This window comes from Bubalus kerabau, chromosome 11 (genome assembly GCF_029407905.1).
Source record: "Bubalus kerabau isolate K-KA32 ecotype Philippines breed swamp buffalo chromosome 11, PCC_UOA_SB_1v2, whole genome shotgun sequence".
Taxonomy (NCBI): Eukaryota; Metazoa; Chordata; class Mammalia; order Artiodactyla; family Bovidae; genus Bubalus; species Bubalus kerabau.
The window spans coordinates 84,472,015-84,494,416 of NC_073634.1; positions in this window are offsets into that span (position 1 = coordinate 84,472,015).

Here is a 22,402-nt window from a genome sequence, read left to right on the forward strand (position 1 = left end):
GGCTGATATGAATCTTGTTTTCCATTCCTAACCAGGGAACCAGTCAGCTCAGGCTTTTGAAAGCATCTACCATGACTGCATGACTGAATAGCTCATTAAAATGAAACATAAATAAATAAATAACAAGCTCTCCATTTAGCATTTAGCTTCTTCTGAGAAATAGGAGACTTAATAAAACTAAATGAAAATGCACTGTTTTTCCAATTTCCTGCCTTGTTCTTATTAATCTATTTTTAAGGAGGTTTTATTTATTTCCAAGTAAGGCAGGAATAATTGTTGGCGCTTTAGGAAGCAGCCCAGGTGTGTTCTGCCCCTCCAAAGTACTCGCACTCTGATCTGTCTCAGTGGACAGTGAATTGGGACAGCGAGGTCACCCTGTCTAGAGACAGGCAGCTTCTTATGCTGGTCAATCTTCTGTGCAGTGCCTTAATGAAGAATAGTCTCAAGCATAGTTGAAAGATAGAAATAGAAAGACACGATTTCATTGTTGTCTGTTCCAGAACTACTTGTTCAAGTAGCCATTATGCGCTGTGATTCTCTCTTGATCAATAGAAAAATGAGACGCAGATAATCCCAGCACACAGACTGATGCTTATGCAAAATCTCTGGCCTGGCATTCAAGAACATCTTCTTAAACACAGCTTATAAAAGCTAGGTGCACACTTTATCCAGCTACATCCTGTCATAATCCTCTCCTAGTTGCAGTCACTCTCTACCATCATGTCAACTGAACACGTTATTAGTAGAAGTAATTGGCCTGCCTCTGTGACCTTATTCTCTGAGACTATTTCTTGTGAGTGATATTTTCCAATCTTTTAGAAATCTATTTGTGTCTTGTGACATTCATCATGCTATCTTGGCATTTAGAGCTCTGCTTACATGCAGTGTCAATAAATCAAGCTTCATAAAGAAGGGTGCCAATTGTGTTCTTGAAAAGCAATTAAAAGCTGAGCATGGAGAATTGGTGCTGTTTCAGAAGAAAAAAACTACCATTACTATCCATTTGCTGCAATTAATCCCCCATTTCCTCAACTCTCGTTTAGTAGCTAGAAAAAACAGTTAAGTGTTGTGGTGTTTACAAGGAGACCACAACTTTTAAGTAAAGATAGATGCTAATTTAATTAGAAGATGGGGCTTCTTTGGGGCTTTATTAGATTTAATTCTTTGTAGAAAACAAAATAGAACAAAAAACTGGAGTCATGGGTTGTATCATACCTATCTTGCCCCCAGTGAACTCGTCTCCCAGAAAAGGGAAGGAGAAATTTTTGAGATTCACAGAGATCTTATCTTTAGCCAGCTCAGTGAGAAGCAGGGTATGATATAATATCTGCCTATAGCTATAGAAGCAGCGATGAGTATGAGGTGGTGGAAACCAGGACTGCTCTAAAGTCAGACACTTTGAAAATAGGTCTCAAAATTTCTGTTGTTTGCTTTATTTTGCTTGTGTGTGTGTACGTTAGCCACTCAGTCATGTCTGACTCTTTGTGACCCTATAGACTGTGGCCCACCAGGCTCCTCTGTCCATTGAATTATCCCAGCAAGAACACTAGAGCGGATTACCATGCCTTCCTCCAGGGGATCTTCCCGACCCAGGGATCGAATCCCAGTCTCCTGCATTGCAAGGCAGATTCTTTACCACCTGAGCTACCAGGGAAGCCTTTTATTTTGGTTGGTATACCTCAATCTGAGGAGCTCTTTTCCTGGAACTCTGAAATAAGTTTGCTTATTTCCTTGCAGTGTGTGTGTGTGTGTATGCTTATGTCCATACCAGTGTGTACACATGCTTATTTGCCCTTGCATAAATGTGTTTCTTGTAGGAAAGGAAGTCATTTTTCAAACTATGCAATATGCAGAACAATTGTAAATAGAAAATGGAGAACCTAGTCATCTACTCCAAACATCGTGGACTCTTTAAATTTCCTTTTCTCAGTAAAATGACTTCCAAGAAGTTGACTTCTGTGAACATCTCAAGTTTGTCCTTTGTACAAGGATTTCATCCCTGAACTTTAGTAAGGCCTTCTTTTACTCAAGTCTCCTTTGCTCCCCTGGTTTAATTTCCACTTCATTATCCAGGGTTCCGTTTGTGGACATCTAATAATGCTCCTGAACCCACCAGTTCACTGATTACTCAGACAGGGTCGGATTCCCATTTCCTCACGCCCCCTCCCCTCCCCAACCTTCCCCAGATTCACTGAGTGATGAGTTACACTGCATCACTGAAAAAGGAACCAGATGCAAATAAGAGACAGTCTGTGTTCATATATATATATATATATATATATATATATATATATATATATATAATTTATTTTTAATTGGAGGATAATTGCTTCACAATGTTGTGTTGGTTTCTGTGGTATAACAACATGAATCAGCCATAAGTATACATATAACCCCTCCCTTCTGAGCCTTCCTCCCACCCACTCCCCCTAACCCATCCCTCTATCTAGGTCATCACAGAATACCAGGCTGTGCTCCCTGTGTTTTGCGGCAATTTTCCACTATCTGTATATTTTTCACATGGCAATGTGTATATTTCAATGCCACTCTCTCAATTTGTCCCACCCTCTCCTTCCCTTGCTGTGGCCACAAGTCCATTCTCTACATCTGCACATCTATTCCTACCCTGCAAATAGATTCATCAGTACCATTTTTCTTTTTCTCTTTCTTACTGATTCTTTGTATAACAGGTTCTGGGTTCATCTGTGTTCAATCTATATTCTTTGACCTTCAATTCTAACTCCTGTCTAGGATAATTCAGAAAGGGTTCCATCCATAAGAAAACCTGGTAGAATTTCATTTGCCATTAAAATAAATAGATTAAGACTAAAGTTGTGAGTAAGAATTAAGCTTTATTTAAAGAAATGCGCCTCAGCCCATAGTGAAAACCTTGCCTAATGATTTGATGTGCACCTTATACCTTTGAGGAGAAGCATCCTAAAAGTCAGACATGACTTAGCAACTAAACAACAACAATTCTACTTCTGACCAAGGGACTTGTTTTAGTGAAAGGCTCCTTTGGCAAAAGCCATGGGAGCATATCAAGTGCAAGGGTGGCAGCTGACCAGAGGAGAAGTTTGCTAACTTGTAAAGCTCCTACAGTTTAGCAGGCCTGGAAAAACCAATCCATATCACAGAGAATCATGTTTAGATAGCACCAGAATGGATCGGATATCTACGCTGACAGGTGTAGAGGACACTGTGCTAAATGAAACAAGCCAGGCACAGAAAGACAAGTACTGCATAATCTTATTTATGCTGCATGCATGCTAAGTCACTTGGTTGTGTCTGACCCTTTGTGACTGTCTGGACTGTAGCCCACCAGGCTCCTCAGTCCATGGAATTCTCCAGGCAAGAACACTGGAGTGGGAAGCCATTCCCTTCTCCATGATCTTTCTGACCCAGAGATAGAACATGGGTCTCCTGCATTGCAGGTGGAGTCTTTACCATCTGAGCCACCAGGGAAGCCCTTTCAGTTCAGTTCAGTCTCTCAGTCATGTCTGACTCTTTGTGACCCCATAAACTGCAGCATTCTAGGCTTCCCTGTCCATTACCAAATCCCGGAGTCTGCCCAAACCCATGTCCATTGAGTCAGTGATGCCATCCAATCATCTCATCCTCTGTCGTCTCCTTCTCCTCCTGCCCTCATTCTTTCCCAGCATCAGGGTCTTTTCAAATGAGTCAGCTCTTCGCATCAGGTGCCCAAAGTATTGGAGTTTCGGCTTCAACATCAGTCCTTCCAATGAACACCCAGGACTGATCTCCTTTAGGATGGACTGGTTGGATCTCCTTGAAGTCCAAGGGACTCTCAAGAGTCTTCTCCAACACCACTGTTCAAAAGCATCAATTCTTTGGTGCTCAGCTTTCTTTATAGTCCAACTCTCACATCCATACATGACTACTGGAAAAACCATAGCTTTGACTAGACAGCCCTTGTTGACAAAGTAATGTCTCTGCTTTTTAATATTCTGTCTAGGTTGGTCATAACTTTCCTCCCAAGGAGAAAGCTTCTTTTAATTTCATGACTGTAATCAACATCTGCAATGATTTTGAAGCCCAGAAAAATAAAGTGAGCCACTGTTTCTACTGTTTCCCCATCTATTTGTCATGAAGTGATGGGACCGGATGCCGTGATCTTAGTTTTCTGAATGTTGAGTTTTAAGCCAACTTTTTCACTCTCCTCTTTCACTTTCATCAAGAGGCTTTTTAGTTCTTCGCTTTCGCCCATAAGGGTGGTGTCATCTGCATATCTGAGGTTATTGATATTTCTCCTGGCAATCTTGATTCCAGCTTGTGCTTCCTCCAACCCAGCATTTCTCATGATGTACTCTGCATATAAGTTAAATAAGCAGGGTGACAATATACAGCCTTGATGTACTCCTTTTCCTATTTGGAACCAGTCTGTTGTTCCATGTGCAGAGCTAACTGTTGCTTCCTGACCTGCATACAGATTTCTCAAGAGGCAGGTCAGGTGGTCTGGTATTCCCATCTCTTTCAGAATTTTCCACAGTTTATTGTGATCCACACAGTCAAAGGCTTTGGCATAGTCAATAAAGCAGAAATAGATGTTTTTCTGGAACTCTGTTGCTTTTTCCATGATCCAGCAGATGTTGGCAATTTGATCTCTGGTTCCTCTGCCTTTTCTAAAACCAGCTTGAACATCAGGAAATTCACGGTTCCCATATTGCTGAAGCCTGGCTTGGAGAATTTTGAACCTTATTTTAATAGTGTGTGAGATGAGAGCAATTGTGCAGTAGTTTGAGCATTCTTTGGCATTGCCTTTCTTTGGGATTGGAATGAAAACTGACCTTTTCCAGTCCTGTGGCCACTGCTGAGTTTTCCCTATTTGCTGGCATACTGAATGCAACACTTTCATAGCATCATCTTTCAGGATTTGAAATAGCTCAACTGGAATTCCATCACCTCCACTAGCTTTGTTCATAATGATACTTCCTAAGGCCCACCTGACTTCACATTCCAGGATGTCTGGCTCTAGGTGAGAGTGAGTGATCACACCTTCATGATTATCTGGTTCGTGAAGATCTTTTTTGTACAATTCTTCTGTGTATTCTTGCCACCTCTTCTTAATATTTTTTGCTTCTGTTGCTGCTGCTGCTGCTGCTGCTAAGTCGCATCAGTCACATCCGACTCTGTGCAACCCCATAGATGGAAGCTTACCAGGCTCCTCTGTCCCTGGGATTCTCCAGGCAAGAACACTGGAGTGGGTTGCCTTTTCCTTCTCCAATGCATGAAAGTGAAGTCGCTCAGTCATGTCTGACTCTTAGCAACCCTGTGGACTGTAGCCTACGAGGCTTCTCCGTCCATGGGGTTGTCCAGGCAAGAGTACTGGAGTGGGGTGCCATTGCCTTCTCCTTCTGCTTCTGTTAGGTCCATACCATTTCTGGCCTTTATTGAGCCCATCTTTACATGAAATGTTCCATTGGTATCTCTTTTCTTGAAGAGATCTCTAGTCTTCCCCATTCTATTGTTTTCCTCTATTTCTTTGCATTGATCACTGAGGAAGGCTTTCTTATCTCTCCTTGCTAGTCTTTGGAACTCTGCATTCAAATGGGTATATCTTTCCTTTTCTCCTTTGCTTTTCGCTCCTCTTCTTTTCACAGCTATTTGTAAGGTCTCCTCAGACAACCATTTCACTTTTTTGCATTTCTTTTTCTTGGGGATGGTCTTGCTCCCCGTGTCCTGTACAGTGTCATGAACCTCCGTCCATAGTTCATCAGGCACTCTGCCTGTCAGATCTAGTCCCTTAAATCTATTTTTCACTTCCACTGTATAGTCATAAGGGATCTGATTTAGGTCATACCTGAATGGTCTAGTGGCTTTCCCCACTTTCTTCAATTTAAGTCTGAATTTGGCAATAAGGAATTCATGATCTGAGCCACAGTCAGCGCCCGGTCTTGTTTTGCTGACTGTATAGAGCTTCTCCATCTTTTTTAAGAGTGTATAAATGACTGTGTGTGTGCTTAGTCACTCAGTAATGTCAGACTCTTTGCGACCCCATAGACTGTAGCCTACCAGTTTCCTCTGTCCATGGGATTCTCTAGGCAAGAATACTGGAGTGGGTTGCCATGCCCTCCTCCAGGGGATCTTCCAGACCCAGGGATTGAACCCGAGTCTCCTGTGTCTCCTGCATTGGCAGGTGGGTTCTTTACCACTAGCGCCACCTGGGATGGCAAGCCCCATCTTACTTATATGTGGAATCTAAAAAAGTTGAACATGTAGAAGCAGAGAATTGAAGAGTGGTTACCAGAGGTGGGGAAGAGGGGGAAAATGGGCGGTATTGGTCAAAGGTTACAAAGTTGCAGTTATATAAGAAGAATAAGCCTAGAGATCTTATGTACAGCAGAATGACTGTAGTTAACAATACTGTATTGAAGACAGGAAAAATGCTAAGAGCAGATTTCAGGGCTCTCATCACCCAAACCAAGCGGTAACTATATGAGAATATGACATGTTAACCACTTATTACTGTAGTAATCTTTTCACTCTGAGTATGTGTTCTAAACCATCATGTTGTATTCAAGTTTATACAGTTATTATTAAAATAAAATATTTTTAAAATGTGGACCGAGAAGAATGTCAAAAACTGCCTTCAGGCGAATCTTCCTTTCCTTCCTTCCTACTTCCTTTCTTTCTTTCAACATGTCTACAGTATAAAAGGGTACCAGAGAGAAAATTTCAGGAGATACAAGGAAAACAGATCCTCCAAAAGAAATATTATTGTCCAAAGAGAAGAGATTTGTCAAAGGAAAAGTACTATACTCTCCTTGTCTTTCACAAACATAAAAGTTCTGAAAATTATCAGTATATTTATGGAAAGATACAAAAAAGAGTGAATAAAGTTAACGGCTACTGTAGGTTGAAGAGGCCCAGGGATGAGGAGGGGAGTGAACCCCTGGGCTATGTTCCCTGGCCTCTGATGACAGCAGGAGGAAGCGTGTATGTAATGAGCTCTCCTTGTATCAGTTAAGCTAGTGCTTTGAAGAAGGAAAGTTTTGACAGTTTTTTGAATCCATCATTGGCTTAAAGTGAAACCTTGTCTTTCAATTAAAATCTTTGATTTAGCTCTGCTTGTATTTCTCGCATTCCTGGGAGTTCTAGCAAAGAGGGCATTTGGGCATGCTGTCCTGGCCACAGGAAATTAAAATATAATCTTGGTAGATATATTGGAAATGGTACCAAGACAGATCCTATAATTTTATGGTACATGGCCACTTTCTGGCATGCAGATCTCTCTGTAGGAACCAGACAAATTCATTTAGAGGCAGTAACATTCTCTCAAGGGTAACATCCTGAATTGCGCTCAGGCCACAGAAATAAAAATATTTGATTCAGATACAGCATGGTTCACTCTTGAATTTAAAATTTTAATTTGAATGTTCCTCTTGCAGTGAATAAGTGCCCCCAATCTAGCATGTGAAAGCATATGGTAACATCTCTCACACAAGCTTCCAGTCTTTCACAGGCTGTCAGAATTAATCACAATAAAAATAACAGCTTGCTGGTGTTTGAATGGTTTACACAATTCCTTCATGTGTGTCACCCCATTAGACTTTCATAATAAAGTTATGTGGTAGGTAGTGCAGGGGATAAAATTATGCTGTTTTCAAAGGTGTGGAAACTGAGACCCAGGTTAGTTAACCAGCCAGTTGCATGTCACATCATGGGTCGGTGAAGTGACATAGCCAGATGACAGGTCCATATTGTAGTTGTCTGTCTCAGTGCTGCCGTCAATTCCTTGATGGTGCCATTGACACAGCTCTGTGATTCTTTGCCGCCCAAGAGAGTAAATTTAAAATTCTTCAAAGCCCAAAGACCATATGCACTTACCTCTAGGAATAATATTAAACCAAGAGACTGGGGAAATGCATCCTACAGCACAGTCAGGCTATAGGGGCGGATGTAGTGGAAGCAGCTCTAAAGATAGAAGGAAAGCTAGCTGGGTCCCTCACCTGAGCTGGGGAGGAAGGGCAGTGTTGGGTCTGCCTGAGTCACTAATTATCTGCAAACATTGAATTTAAAGACAGAGGAATGAGTCTTGCTGTTCTCGATTCTCTTGAAAATCAGTGAATAAATGGTTAAAGAGGGATTTGTAATCTTTATCAACCTTAGCCTCATGCCCTCTTCTCTCAGCCACATAGCCAATGTCTATTACCTTATGCAGATTGGAGGTTGCTTCTGTGCTAGAAATAACTGCTGACCTCACAGAAGTGCCAGCTTCCTTCCAAATGTCAATATGACATCTCTTTTTGGTGTCATGATCTTTTTGTTATCATCGTTCCTGTATTAGCAGTCTGAAGTATTTGAAGTATTCAAGAATACTCAAGGACTAGGGTACTGAAGTTCTCTTACTTCTCTTAGCTACTTCCCAGCAGGGGAGCCCACAGTCATAAGAGTGCTGAACTACTAAAATAATCATAAATAGCTACTATTTTTTCAACATTTACTGAGTGCTACTAGGTTCCAAGAACTGTTCAAAAGACATCATCAGTATTTGTTAATTTTCACAGTGATAGTAGGAGACTGAACTCAGTTCAGTTCATGTGATTCCCCATTCTATACATGGAGAAACTGAAGTGCAGAGAAGTTAACTTGCCCAAAGTTATAAGCAGATGTTAGGGACCACAGATTCCCATACCAGGAACTCTGATTCCTAAGCAAAGCTAAAACAAACAGACATATAAACCCATCTTCAGGTGTTATTAAAGGGCAAGTACAAGAGTGTCCAATCTTCTGGGATGGAAGAATTTCCCCAACTAGGGTTGTCAGATTTCCCCAATGAAAATACAGTATTCTCTGTTCAATTTTAACTTCAAGTAAACCCAACAATTCAACAATTTTTAAAGGATAAGTATGAATTATACATACCTGGGACATACTTATCATCCCCCCCCCCAAAAAAAAACATTTCTGTTGATCTGTAATTCAAATTTAACTGAGCATTCTGTATTTTATCGGGCAACCTTACCCACAACCCACCACTGCCACCTGCTTGGTGAGTCAAGTTCTCCTTATTTAGATGCTCTTGCAGTTGGGCAGTTCTGCTTCTTCCTGCTTCCTGGATCATTTCTGTGGAATCTTTATCAATCAAAATGAGTAAGGCTAACTAAATTTAACCCTCTGGGGTTTCTTCACAAGCCTTCCCAATGAGTGCTTTGGATGTCTTCACACCTCCCCAAGTCAGCTCCCTAACTGAGAGGTATGTCTGACCTTCACCCTCAGGCAAATAAACACCTTGAAGGGGGTGGCTTGGACAATGTTTTCTTCCCAAATGCTATTTTCCCCAAAATGGGATTTATCAAAGTCAGAATTTCACTGTATTGTGTCTTTTTTCCTATTTAGCAGTTAACCTTGTTTAGAATCTTCCTCTTTAGAATTTGCTGTGAGATACTGAAAGAAAGACTTCCCTGGTGGCTCAGACGTTAAAGCATCTGCCTACAATGTGGGAGACCGGGGTTCAAACCCTGAGTCAGGAAGATCTCCTGGAGAAGGAAATGGCAACCCACTCCAGTATTCTTGCCTGGAGAATCCTGTGGACGGAGGAACCTGGTAGGCTACAGTCCATGGGGTCACAAAGAGTCGTACACGACTGAGCGACTTCACTTTCACTGAAAGAAAAGTGAAAATGTTAGTTGCTCAGTTGTATCTGACTCTTTGCAACACATGGACTATAAGCTGCCTCAGTCCATGGAATTCTCCAGGCAAGAATGCTGGAGTGAGTTGCCATTCCCTTCTCCAAGGGGTCTCCCCAATGCGGGGATCAAACTCAGGTCTCCTGCATTGCAGGCAGATTCTTTACCAACTGAACCACTCAAGAAGCCCATAGAATATGAAAATCTTAGCATCTACCCAAGCATCTGAGACTTTTTGCTGCTGCTACTGCTAAGTCGCTTCAGTCGTGTCCGACTCTGTGTGACCCCATAGATGGCAGCCCACTAGGCTCCCCCATCCCTGGGATTCTCCAGGCAAGAACACTGGAGTGGGTTGCCATTTCCTTCTCCAATGCATGAAAGTGAAAAGTTAAAGTGAAATCACTCAGTCGTGTCTGACTCTTAGTGACCCCATGGACTGCAGCCTACCAGGCTCCTCTGTCCATGGGATTTTCCAGGCAAGAGTACTGGAGTGGGGTGCCATTGCCTTCTCTAAGAGACTTCTTGGTCCTGTCCTTTCTGGAAAAAGTCAGTAAGAACTGGTCTTTCCAAAATCAACTTCCTGCCATGTGTGAAACTTTCCAGGAAGTGAGACACTTCCTGTTTTTAGCCTCCAAGCAGGTTGATGGGTCATGCACTTCACTCTCTAAAATGTACATCACCCTTGACACGAGGAGGTCCAACAAGCTGAATATGAACAGAGACTTATGCCCCTTCTGGCATTTGAGTAAGAATTCAGTTTAGCAAAACTGGCTTTTCTGCCCTGTGTTTATAGTTCAAGGTCACCCAAGGTTCCCACACCAGGCATACAGTGAGCATCCAGGAACATGTAGGAAGAAGAAGGGAAGTAAGAGAAAGAAAGTATGTTGTTAGTCACTCAGTCGGGTCTGACTCTTTGCGACCCCGTAGACTGTAGCCCACCAGGTTCATCTGTTCAGGGGATTCTCCAGGCAAGAATACAGAGTGGGCAGACAGGAGAAAGAAAGAGACTATGAAATTGCAGAAATGAATATTAGTTTTCTATCACACCTAAAACCTTTCCAAGTTGGCTAATTAAATTATACCTTCCAACAGAGAATACAAACACAATTTCAGGTTCTAATCTCTCAGTAATCAAGCGTTCTATTATTAATGTCCTTTTCCTTTTTCTGGGCTTAATTGCTCATTGTACTACATGTGGCATTGATTAGCAGTAGGAAGACTGTATTCTCTTTGGTTGGCTTGTGAGGAAACTGGCTATAAAAAGACATTGAATCAGAAAGCAAAGCAGGCTCTATCCAGCTGTGATGTGGTGAGTGGGGGGGTCTGTGTCTGAGGAAGCAAGGCCAGCCAGCTTGTTTAGTTTGAAATAACAGCATAAAGTTCCGTATCTGCCTTGATCAAACCATTCTTGATCAAACACGACCGTAAATCGACAGAGAACTTTAACGACAATGATCTGGCAGAGCTTTACAGTTTATAACACGGTGTTTTACAGGTATCATTTTAGTTAATTGGGACCATAAATCTGTGAGTTAAATATTCTTATCCAGACTTTGCAGATGAGAAGTCTGATGCTTAGCAACGTTAAGTCACTTTGGTCAAATCAAATAGTGTGGTGAAGATAGAATTTAAACACGGACATTGCAAGTTCAAATCTTGTGCTCTTATAGGACACTGTCTCTCAATAATAGTGAGTCAACTCAATGTACTTTAACAAACATTGGGCAAATACTAAATCCATAAAACAAGCGATGCACACTGAGAGGAAAAAAAAATTGGTAGAGGCACACAGCTCTAACAAGACATGTGTTTGATGAGTTGTATTACAGATACAACTAATCTGTGCAGCTAATGTAATACAAGAATCAAGGGGGGGAAATGTACTCAGGAAGGAAAAATCTTTAAAGAGGAAGAGATATTTCAGTTGATCTTTGAAAGATAAGACATATTTTGACAACCAGAAAAGGGGAAGAGAATAGAGACAACATTGAGTGGAGAGATATGGTAAGAAAGATCTTATGTTATGAAAAATATAATTACCACAATTTATAAAATTGTAAATTACCTGAGAGACTGATTGAAATGCAAATTGAGCTCATGTGAAGGAAATTGACTTCATTGTGTAAACAACACAAAATTTGGAATATTTCTCCAGAAATATCACTAACACAAAGGGTTTCCAAATTGACTTTTTTACCATATGTAATAAGAGTGCCATTAAACACAAGTGTGCCACTACAAGTGTCCCACTACACTACAAGTGTGTAACTAGTGGTGTGACAGTGTGCTTGGACATAACCCCTCTAACAGGAATGCGCATTTTTACACATCGAGCCTCAGCAGCAAATGCACATTCCCTTTGCCACTAGTATCTAGGGCTGCAGTTTCCTATTCTGGGTTGTTGTTCAGTTGCTAAGTTGTGTCTGCCTTTTTGTGACCTCATGGACTGTAGCTCCCTGTCCTTCACTATTTCCCGGAGTGTGCTCAAATTCATGTCCGTTGAATCAGTGATGCCATCTAACCGTCTCACCCCTGTCACTCTCTTCTCCTCTTGCCCTCAATCTTTCCCAGCATCTGGGTCTTTTCCAATGAGTTGGCTCTTTGCATCAGGTGGCCAAAGTATTTAGGCTTCAGCTTCAGCATCAGTCCTTCCAATGAATATTTAGGGTTGATTTTCTTATTTCCTTATGGTAATCTCCATGGTTCCCTCCAACTCCAACATTTAGTTCTTTATTTCCATAACCTAGATCAGTTTTAGGAAGCCAAACTTAATGGCTCCATTTGGTTTCTGACTGTAGAACAACTGTGTAGAGTGCAGAGAGCAGAAAGGCACTCATGCCTTTCTGCATTGGAGGCAGAAAGGCTTGAGGCAGATCTGTGTGTCTTTGAGGAAATATCAGTGATGTCCCACTAATGGCAGCTCCATTTGTATATATTCTTCCTGAATGACACCCATGTGTCAATCTCTTTCAATAACTTACCTGGTATATAGAAAAGCACTTAGGATTTTCATGATTTGCAGTAGACAGTCAAGCTAATGGAGAAGAGCATCTTTTCCTAACTTTCCTTACCAAGCTCCTGTTCCTAATTGCATTGCTTCCCCAGGCACAGATGAGACCTGCAGCTCTGGTCTGCCTAGCCCTGTTCCAAATATCATGAGTCATAAGGAAACTAGGAAAGGGGCTGAAAGCCAGAAACCTAGAGCTTCCACACTTATCTTTCCTTCTGAACAGGATGGATCCTACAACTTCTGGCATTGTCCCATGGGTCAGTTAATAATTGAATGTTTCTTTCTTTACCCTATGCATCCAGCACTCTCCCAAGTGCTGTGGGAGGTTATAGACAGTGAGGGAAAGCATTCAGTAGTGGTTGAATGCATATAATCCAGATCCAGACTGTGTTTAAGTGGTAATTCTCTGTGTGGCTTTGGCAAGAATACTCAGCCTTTCTGTCCCTCATCTGTGAAATGAAGTGGGTAATAGAAGTGGGTAATATAATTACCTTTCTCATAAATCTTAGGACTATCATTAGCAAATAAATTGAGATATACATATATGACTCAGAACTGTATTTGACACAGAAGAAAGTTTCATACATTTTAGACATTGTTTATCATTATTAGGTTAGGTAATAAGACCAATAACTGGAATAAAAGACAGAAATGGCAATCATTACTGTAGGCTTAGTAAATAATGTGAGAATTAAAATAGTTTGATGGAGAGAAATCAGAGAATTTACAAAGGAGGGAGTATTTGAATAAATGTTGAATGGATCTATGTTCTAATCCCTTTTGTTTAAAAGTCCTGAGGATTCCTTCGATGTCCTGCTCTTTTATAGCATCTAATCCATGGAGAGTCAAGTCTTCAAGCTATGTGACATTTGAGAGCTCTGTTACTGTAGAAATAAGGGATCTGCTTATCATTCTTTTGTTATAGATGAAAGTTAAGAGTATTTTAATTGTTTCATACGTGTGCTACTAAAATATAAAGACACCTTAAAGAGACCAGCATTTTTGTCTTTTCTAAGAGATGATGTATTTTTATATATCCTTTTTTAGAAAAGAGAATTCATTATCTTTGTCATGATTTTTAGACATCTCCCATGTTAGCACTGATATCATAGTACAAAGTTTTCATCCTAGCACACTGTATCTTCCATTACTCATCACTACTGTGGAAACTCAGAATTCAAATTTTGACAGTCTTACTCTAACTAAAAACATCATCATCCTACACAATCCACATTAAACTTATTGCTAAACCCTGGCTCACAAAACTGTCTTCCTCTTTATCCTCCCTACCACTGCCTGGTATAGACTGCTATTATGTCTCATCTGAATAATTACAATAATTTTAAACTGATCTTTCACTTCATTTTTCATACTTGTGTTGTCTTTCTAATAATGATTATCTGGTTAAGTCACCCTCAAATTCTTTGGAAATTCCCTGTCTTCTTTAAGAATAGCTTCTAAACCGCTTAGTATGGTACACAAAGTTCTTCCATTAAAAAAAAAAATCACTTTTATATTGGAGTATAGCCAATTAACAATGTGGTGATAGTTTTAGGTGGACGGTAAAGGGATTCAGCCATACCTATACATGTATATCCATTCTCCCCCAAATTCCCCTCCCATCCAGATTGCCATGTAACATTGAGTGGAATCCCATGTGCTATAAATACAGTAAGTCCTTGTTGGTTATCAATTTTAAATATAGCAACGCATACATGTTCATCCCAAACTCCCTGACTATCCCGCCCCTCTGTTCTTCCTCCTGGCAACCATAAGTTTGTTCTCTAAGACTGTGAGTCTCTTTTCTAGTTCATAAGTAAGTTCATTTGTATCATTTCTTTTTAGAAAAAAAATTCTTCTGCTTTTGCTCCAACTTATCTCATTAGCTGAATGTTAGAATCTCCTACCATGGTAGCCTATACATACTGTATTTCAACTATATGTACATTTTTGTCTTTTCCAAATGCAACCAAGACATTTCAAGCCATGTTCATGTGCAATATATCTTACCAGCCTGATAAACTCCTCTTCATCTTTTAAAATATATATTAAATATGATTTCAACAATTGGAAGCTTTTAAAATGCACTCAAGCACATCGTTGCTATTTTCTTTGTGATCATGTAGCACTTTAATATGCACTGCAATGTGGCACTTAATATGCTGTATTGTTTTAATTTGCACGTCTTTAATGATGAGCAAGGACAAGCATATTTAATATGTTCTTCCATCACTTATATTGTTAAATTAATAAATCGTGTAGTTCCTTTTGCCCACTATTCTGTTCTTTGGTTGGCCTTTTCCTTATTGATTGGAAAGAACTCTATACATTAAGAAAATCAGTCTTTGTAATAAGTTTCCATGCTGTTGTTGTTCAGTTGCTAAGTCATGTCCAGCTCCTTGTGACCCCATGGACTGCAGCACTCCAGGCTTCCTTGTCCTTCACTATCTCCCAGTTTGCTCAAACTCATTTCCATAGAGTCAGTGATGCCATCCAACCATCTCAACTTCTGCTGCCCTTTTCTTTTGAGTTCAGTCTTTCCCAGCATCAGAGTCTTTTCCAGTGAGTCAGCTCTTCACATCAGGTGGCCAAAGCATTGGAGCTTCAGCTTCAGCATCAGTCTTTCCAGAGCATATTCAGGATTAATTTCCTTTAAGATTGACTGGTTTGATCTCCTTTCAGTCCAAGGAACTCTCAAGAGTCTTCTCCAGCACCACAATTCGAAAGCAGTCAGTGCTCAGCCTTCTTTACTGTCCAGCTTTCACATCCATACATTTCATGTAGTCATCTGCTTGTTCTTTTCTCTTTTTCTTTTTTTTTAAATTTAGGGTAATACTCATATAATTATTTTTAAAAACAACATGGAGTTAAACATATCAAACTTATAACAAAATTAGGGTGCCATGACAACTGGGTCATTTGTTTACTAGTTTACCTCAGTCACTGCATAGTGGGCTTTTTTGACAGACATTGTATTTACTATTCTTTTAACCTTAACATTCTATATATATGACAGATATATATATAGCAGATATATATTTCAAAAATTTTTGTCAATTTTGAAACTCACTATGAATGTTGAATGAATGTGTTTAAAACATCACAGATTATCACTGAAAGAAAATAGATAACTAGTTTGGGTTTAAAATACAAATATATCATATTTGGCAACCATAACACACTTAATTGCTTCTCCCACTTTCTTAGAAGATCACATTAAAGTGTGATCACATTAAAGATCACAATAGAATGTGAAGGCACTCTCTTCTGTTTGACTTTATTGTCTTTAACTTTTATTATAAAAGAAAACCCAGATGCACAAGGCCACACAAATAAATATATATATTTCACCAAATTATTATCAGATAATAATAAGATCATCTCATCAACCAGTTTAAGACATAGATCTTTGCCAGCCATCTCAGAATTTCCCTCCATCGCCTCACCCCAGTCTCTCCTCTCTTTCAAAATTAGCCACTATTCTAATGTTAATAGTAGCCACCACCTTGTATTTGTTTATAGTTATATCATACAAGTGTATATTACAGATATACACCAAAAAAAAAAAATTAATAGTGTTCATTTTACCTGTGTGCCAAAAAGATTTTTTCTTAACTCTTTAAAATCCAGTACATTTAGTAGACTTGTGTTGGTTCTTCTCTATTATTTTCAGCTTCGTGTTGAATTCTATCCATCGTGTTAAATATAGTGGGGGGACATAGTTTTCATTTTCCTTTCCAATCTGTATTCATTTGATTTATTTCTATTGCCTTATTGCACTGAATAAGGCATCAAGTATAGTGTTAAATAGAAGTTACAGCAGAATTCTTGGTTTGTTCTCAACCTTCAATAGGAAACAATTGGCTTACTGTCATTAAGGATGATTTTATTTAGCAGTAGGTTTTTGTAGGTACGCTTTCTTGGGTTGAGAAAGATTTCTTCTATTCCTGTTCAGCGGACAGTTTGTGTCAAGAAGGAGGGGATGTTGAAACACATCAATGCTTTTCTCTGTTTACTGAAATGAACATATAATTTTGGATTGGGCACTGGACATTGGGAATATGATACTTCCAAGTGTCCTGATTTTGTTCAGTTCAGTTCAGTCACTCAGTTGTGTCCGACTGTTTGTGACCCCGTGAATCGCAACATGCCAGGCCTCCCTGTCCATCACCAACTCCCAGAGTTCACTCAAACTCACGTCCATTGAGTCGGTGATGCCATCCAACCATGTCATCCTCTGTCGTCCCCTTCTGCTCATGCCCCCAATCCCTCCCAGCATCAGAGTTTTTTCCAATGAGTCAACTGTTCGCATGAGGCGGCCAAAGTACTGGAGTTTCAGCTTTAGCATCATTCCTTCCAAAGAACACCCAAGCCCGATCTCCTTCAGAATGGACTGGTTGGATCTCCTTGCAGTCCAAGGGACTCTCAAGAGTCTTCTCCAACAGCACAGTTCAAAAGCATCAATTCTTCGGTGCTCAGCTTTCTTCACAGTCCAACTCTCACATCCATACATGACCACAGGAAAAACCATAGCCTTGACTAGACGGACTTTTGTTGGCAAAGTAATGTCTCTGCTTTTGAATATGCTATCTAGGTTGGTCATAACTTTCCTTCCAAGGAATAAGAGCCTTTTAATTTCATGGCTGCAATCACCATCTGCAGGGATTTTGGAGCCCCAAAAAATAAAGTCTGACAGTTTCCACTGTTTTCCTATGTATTTCCCATGAAGTGATGGGACCAGATGCCATAATCTTCGTTTTCTGAATGTTGAGCTTTAAGCCAACTTTTCCACTCTCCTCTTTCACTTTCATCAAGAGGCTTTTTAATTCCTCTTCACTTTCTGCCATAAGGGTGGTATCGTCTGCATATCTGAGGTTATTGATATTTCTCCCGGCAATCTTGATTCCAGCTTGTGCTTCTTCCAGCCCAGCATTTCTCATGATGTACTCTGCATAGAAGTTAAATAAGCAGGATGACAATATACAGCCTTGACATACTCCTTTCCTATTTGTTCCATGTCCATCCAGTTGTAACTGTTGCTTCCTGACCTGCATATAGGTTTCTCAAGAGGCAGGTCAGGTGCTCTGAGATTCCCATCTCTTTCAGAGTTTTCCACAGTTTATTGTGATCCACACAGTCAAAGGCTTTGGCATAGTCAACAAAGCAGAAATAGATGTTTTTCTTCAACTCTCTTGCTTTTTCCATGATCCAGCAGATGTTGGCAATTTGATCTCTGGTTCCTCTGACTTTTCTAAAACCAGCTTGAACATCTGGAAGTTCACAGTTCCTATATTGCTGAAGCCTGGCTTGGAGAATTTTGAGCATTACTTTACTAGTGTGTGAGATGAGTGCAATTGTGTGGTAGTTTGAGCGTTCTTTGGCATTGCCTTTCTTTGGGATTGGAATGAAAACTGACCTTTTCCAGTCCTGTGGCCACTGCTGAGTTTTCCAAATTTGCTGGCATATTGAGTGCAGCACTTTCACAGCATCATCTTTCAGGATTTGAAAGAGCTCAGCTGGAATTCCATCACCTCCACTAACTTTGTTCATAGTGATGCTTTCTAAGGCCCACTTGACTTCACATTCCAGGATGTCTGGCTCTAGGTGAGTGATCACACCATCGTGATTATCTGGACTGTGAAGATCTTTTTTGAACAGTTCTTCTGTGTGTTCTTGCCACCTCTTCTCAATATCTTCTGCTTCTGTTAGGTCCACACCATTTCTGTCCTTTATCGAGCCCATCTTTGCATGAAATGTTCCCTTGGTATCTCTAATTTTCTTGAAGAGATCTCTTTCCCATTCTATTGTTTTCCTCTATTTCTTTGCATTGATCACTGAAGAAGGCTTTCTTATCTCTTCTTGCTATTCTTTGGAACTCTGCATTCAGATGCTTATATCTTTCCTTTTCTCTTTTGCTTTTCACTTCTCTTCTTTACACAGCTATTTGTAAGGCCTCCCCAGACAGCCATTTTGCTTTTTTGCATTTCTCTTCCATGGGGATGGTCTTGATCCCTGTCTCCTATACAATGTCACGAACCTCATTCCATAGTTCATCAGGCACTCTGTCTATCAGATCTAGTCCCTTAAATCTATTTCTCACTTCCAGTGTATAATCATAAGGGATTTGATTTAGGTCATACTTGAATGGTCTAGTGGTTTTCCCCACTTTCTTCTGTGGTGGCTCAGACGGTAAAGTGTCTGCCCACAATGTGGGAGACCTAGGTTCAATCCCTGGGTCGGGAAGATCCTGTGGAAAAGAAAATGGCAACCCACTCCAGTACTCTTGCCTGGAAAATTCCATGAACTGAGGAGCCTAATAGGCTACAGTCCATGGGGTCGTAAAGAGTCAGACACGACTGAGCGATTTCACTTTCATTTTCATACCTGAGTTCATGATCTGAGCCACAGTCAGCTCCCGGTCTTGTTTTTGCTGACGGTATACAGCTTCTCCATCTTTGGCTGCAAAGAATATAATCAGTCTGATTTTGTTGTTGACCATCTGGTGATGTCCATGTGTAGAGTCTTCTCTTGTGTTGTTGGAAGAGGGCGTTTGCTATGACAAGTGCGTTCTCTTGGCAAAACTCTATTAGCCTTTGCCCTGCTTCATTCCGTATTCCAAGGCCAAATTTGCCTGTTACTCCAGGTGTTTCTTGACTTCCTACTTTTGCATTCCAGTCCCCTATAATGAAAAGGACATCTTTTTTGGGTGTTAGTTCTAAAAGGTCTTGTAGGTCTTCATAGAACCGTTCAACTTCAGCTTCTTCAGCATTACTGGTTGGGGCATAGACTTGGATTACTGTGATATTTGCCTTGGAAACGAACAGAGATCATCCTGTTGTTTTTGAGATTGCATCCATGTACTGCATTTCGGACTCTTTTGTTGACATGATGGCTACTCCATTTCTTCTAAGGGATTCCTGCCTGCAGTAGTAAATATAACGGTCATCTGAGTTAAATTCACCCATTCCAGTCCATTTTAGTTCACTGATTCCTAGAATGTTGATGTTCACTCTTGCCATCTCCTGTTTGACCACTTCCAATTTGCCTTGATTCATGGACCTGACATTCCAGGTTCCTATGCAATATTGCTCTTTACAGCATCGGACCTTGCTTCTATCACCAGTAAACATCCACAGCTGGGTATTCTTTTTGCTTTGGCTCCATCCCTTCATTCTTTCTGGAGTTATTTCTCCACTGATCTCCAGTAGCATATTGGGCACCTACTGACCTGGGGAGTTCCTCTTTCAGTAGCCTCTCATTTTGCCTTTTCGTACCGCTCATGGGGTTCTCAAGGCAAGAATACTGAAGTGGTTTGCCATTCCCTTCTCCAGTGGACCACATTCTGTCAGACCTCTCCTCTGTGACCCGTCCATCTTGGGTGGCCCCACATGGTATGGCTTAGTTTCGTTGAGTTAGACAAGGCTGTGTGATTAGATTGACTAGTTTTCTGTGACTATGGTTTCAGTGTGTCTGCCCTCTGATACCCTCTCGCAACAGCTACTGTCTTTTACTTGGGTTTCTCTTACATTGGATGTAGGGTATCTCTTCACAGCTGCTCCAGCAAAGGGCAGCCTCTGCTCCTTACCTTGGACAAGGGGTATTTCCTCACCGCCGCCCCTCCTGACCTTGAATGTGGAGTAGCTCCTCTCGGCCCTCCTGCACCCACGCAGCCACCACTCCTTGAACATGGGGTTGCTCCTCTCGGCATTTTGTAGTCTTCCTTTAAAGAGTATTAAATTTGCCGTTGGCAGGAAATTTTAATTTACTGAGAGATCAACTTCAAAAATTTTTCAAAATTCAATTTTTAGCTTTTCTAAAGTCTATTGTAGGGCTGTTTTATTCCTATTTCTAAGGTATAATAAGATGTGATCTTTCTTGGAGGTTGGAAGTTGAACATTTGCTAACCCTGTGTTAGCTCCAGTTTTGTTCAGCTTATTCCTCTCCAGTAGTTGCTCTTTCCCTTGTACTTGTTCTTTGCCTAGTCTCTTCAAGTCTCATCCTAAAGAAATGAAGCTTCTCATTCAGCCAGACTGAAGAGAACCCCAGTGTTCATTTCTGGAACTCTTTCTCTACATTGTTCTCTTCCCTCTTGCTCTAAGCATCACTTCCACTGCAGTCTTCAGTGAAAACTGATTCCTTGGTTACTCAACTCAGAAAAACAGAACAACAACAACAAAAAAAAACTGGTCTTATCTGGTTGGGTTCTTCTATATACACCTTGGTCCAGAAAGTCCCCCCAAGCAGAAAGTTAGGGTGTTATTACAGTTTACTTTGCCGTTTTCCTCAATTATGAATCACATGCTACACTACATATTGTTCAATGTCTGGAAACAACTGCTTCATTTGTTTTTCCATTTCCACCTGCCTCCAGAACTCTTCTGGTTCATAGAACTTCATCATCCCTAAACTGTGTACCCTTTCAAAGAAATATCAAACTTTTATTATTTTAGGAAGTTTTTCTTGAATTATAGCTTATTTAATATGTGTTTTATTGCTTTGGCTTTCTGTTTCAGGGACGCCTAGTACTCATGTGTCGGATTGCCTTTGCCTAACTTTAATAACTGTCACTTTTCTCACACCTCTTTCTCTTTTCTTCTTCAGTTTTTAAAATTTCCACAGGGTTAAAATTGGACATTTTATTTGTCAAATATTGTTTTTTTCTTATTTGTATTCCCTAGTTAGTTCACTATTCAGAAGCATCTGTCTTTAATTTTTTCTATGTTCCTGCAACAGCTGTTTCTCTGCCTGATTATTTTTCTGGAGCTAAGTCTAAATGAACAATTTATTCTTTATTTTAACTCTCACTGGCTGAATTTCACCCATTTGACTTCACCCATTTTGAAAACGTCTATCTTCAGGATTTGTGATGTTACTCTTAATTGATGCTCTTATATTTCCGGCCATTTCTTCTCAGACTCCTTCCTGAGCACTGCTTCCTCCATCTCACATTCAATTTGGGGAGTTCCATTCTTACTTCACAGTTCTAATTACTCCACTGTGCCTCATGTGAGTTCATATATCCCTATGTATTTATCAATTCTGTATTTACCATTAACTGTATGTTTCCTGCAAGAGCACTCTTCCAATCACTCCATAGCATCCTCACCAATCTTGTGTGTGTGTGTGTGCACGCAAACTTCGCCAGGTCTTCCAAGTGGTCTTTCCACTTCTAGTCTAGGTACCCTCAAATGAATTCTCCACATGAGTAATTGATCTAAAATACAAATATAACCTTTTCACTGTCATCTATAAAAATCTTTCAGTTGCTCCCTATGTCCTTAATAATAGGACGTTGTTTAGTCACTCAGTTGTGTCTGACTCTGTAGACTGTAGCCTGCCAGGCTTCTCTGTCCATGGAATTTCCTGGTCAAAATACTGGAATGGGTTGTCAGTTCCTTCCCCAGAGTATCTTCTTGACTCAGGGACCGAACCCACATCTCCTGCAAGTCTCCTGCATTGCAGATCATTCTTTACTGCTGAGTCATCAGGAAAGCCCAATAATAGAACATTGAAAGAAAAGTGAAAGTGAAGTCGCTCAGTCGTGTCCGACTCTTTGCAACCCCATGGACTGTAGCCTACCGGGCTCCTCAATCCATGGAATTTTCCAGGCAAGAGTACTGGAGTGGGTTGCCATTTCCTTCTCCAGGGGATCTTCCCAATCCAGGGATTGAACCCGGGTCTCCCGCACTGCAGGCAGACGCTTTACTGTCTGAGCCACCATTACATGGTCATAAAAACAACC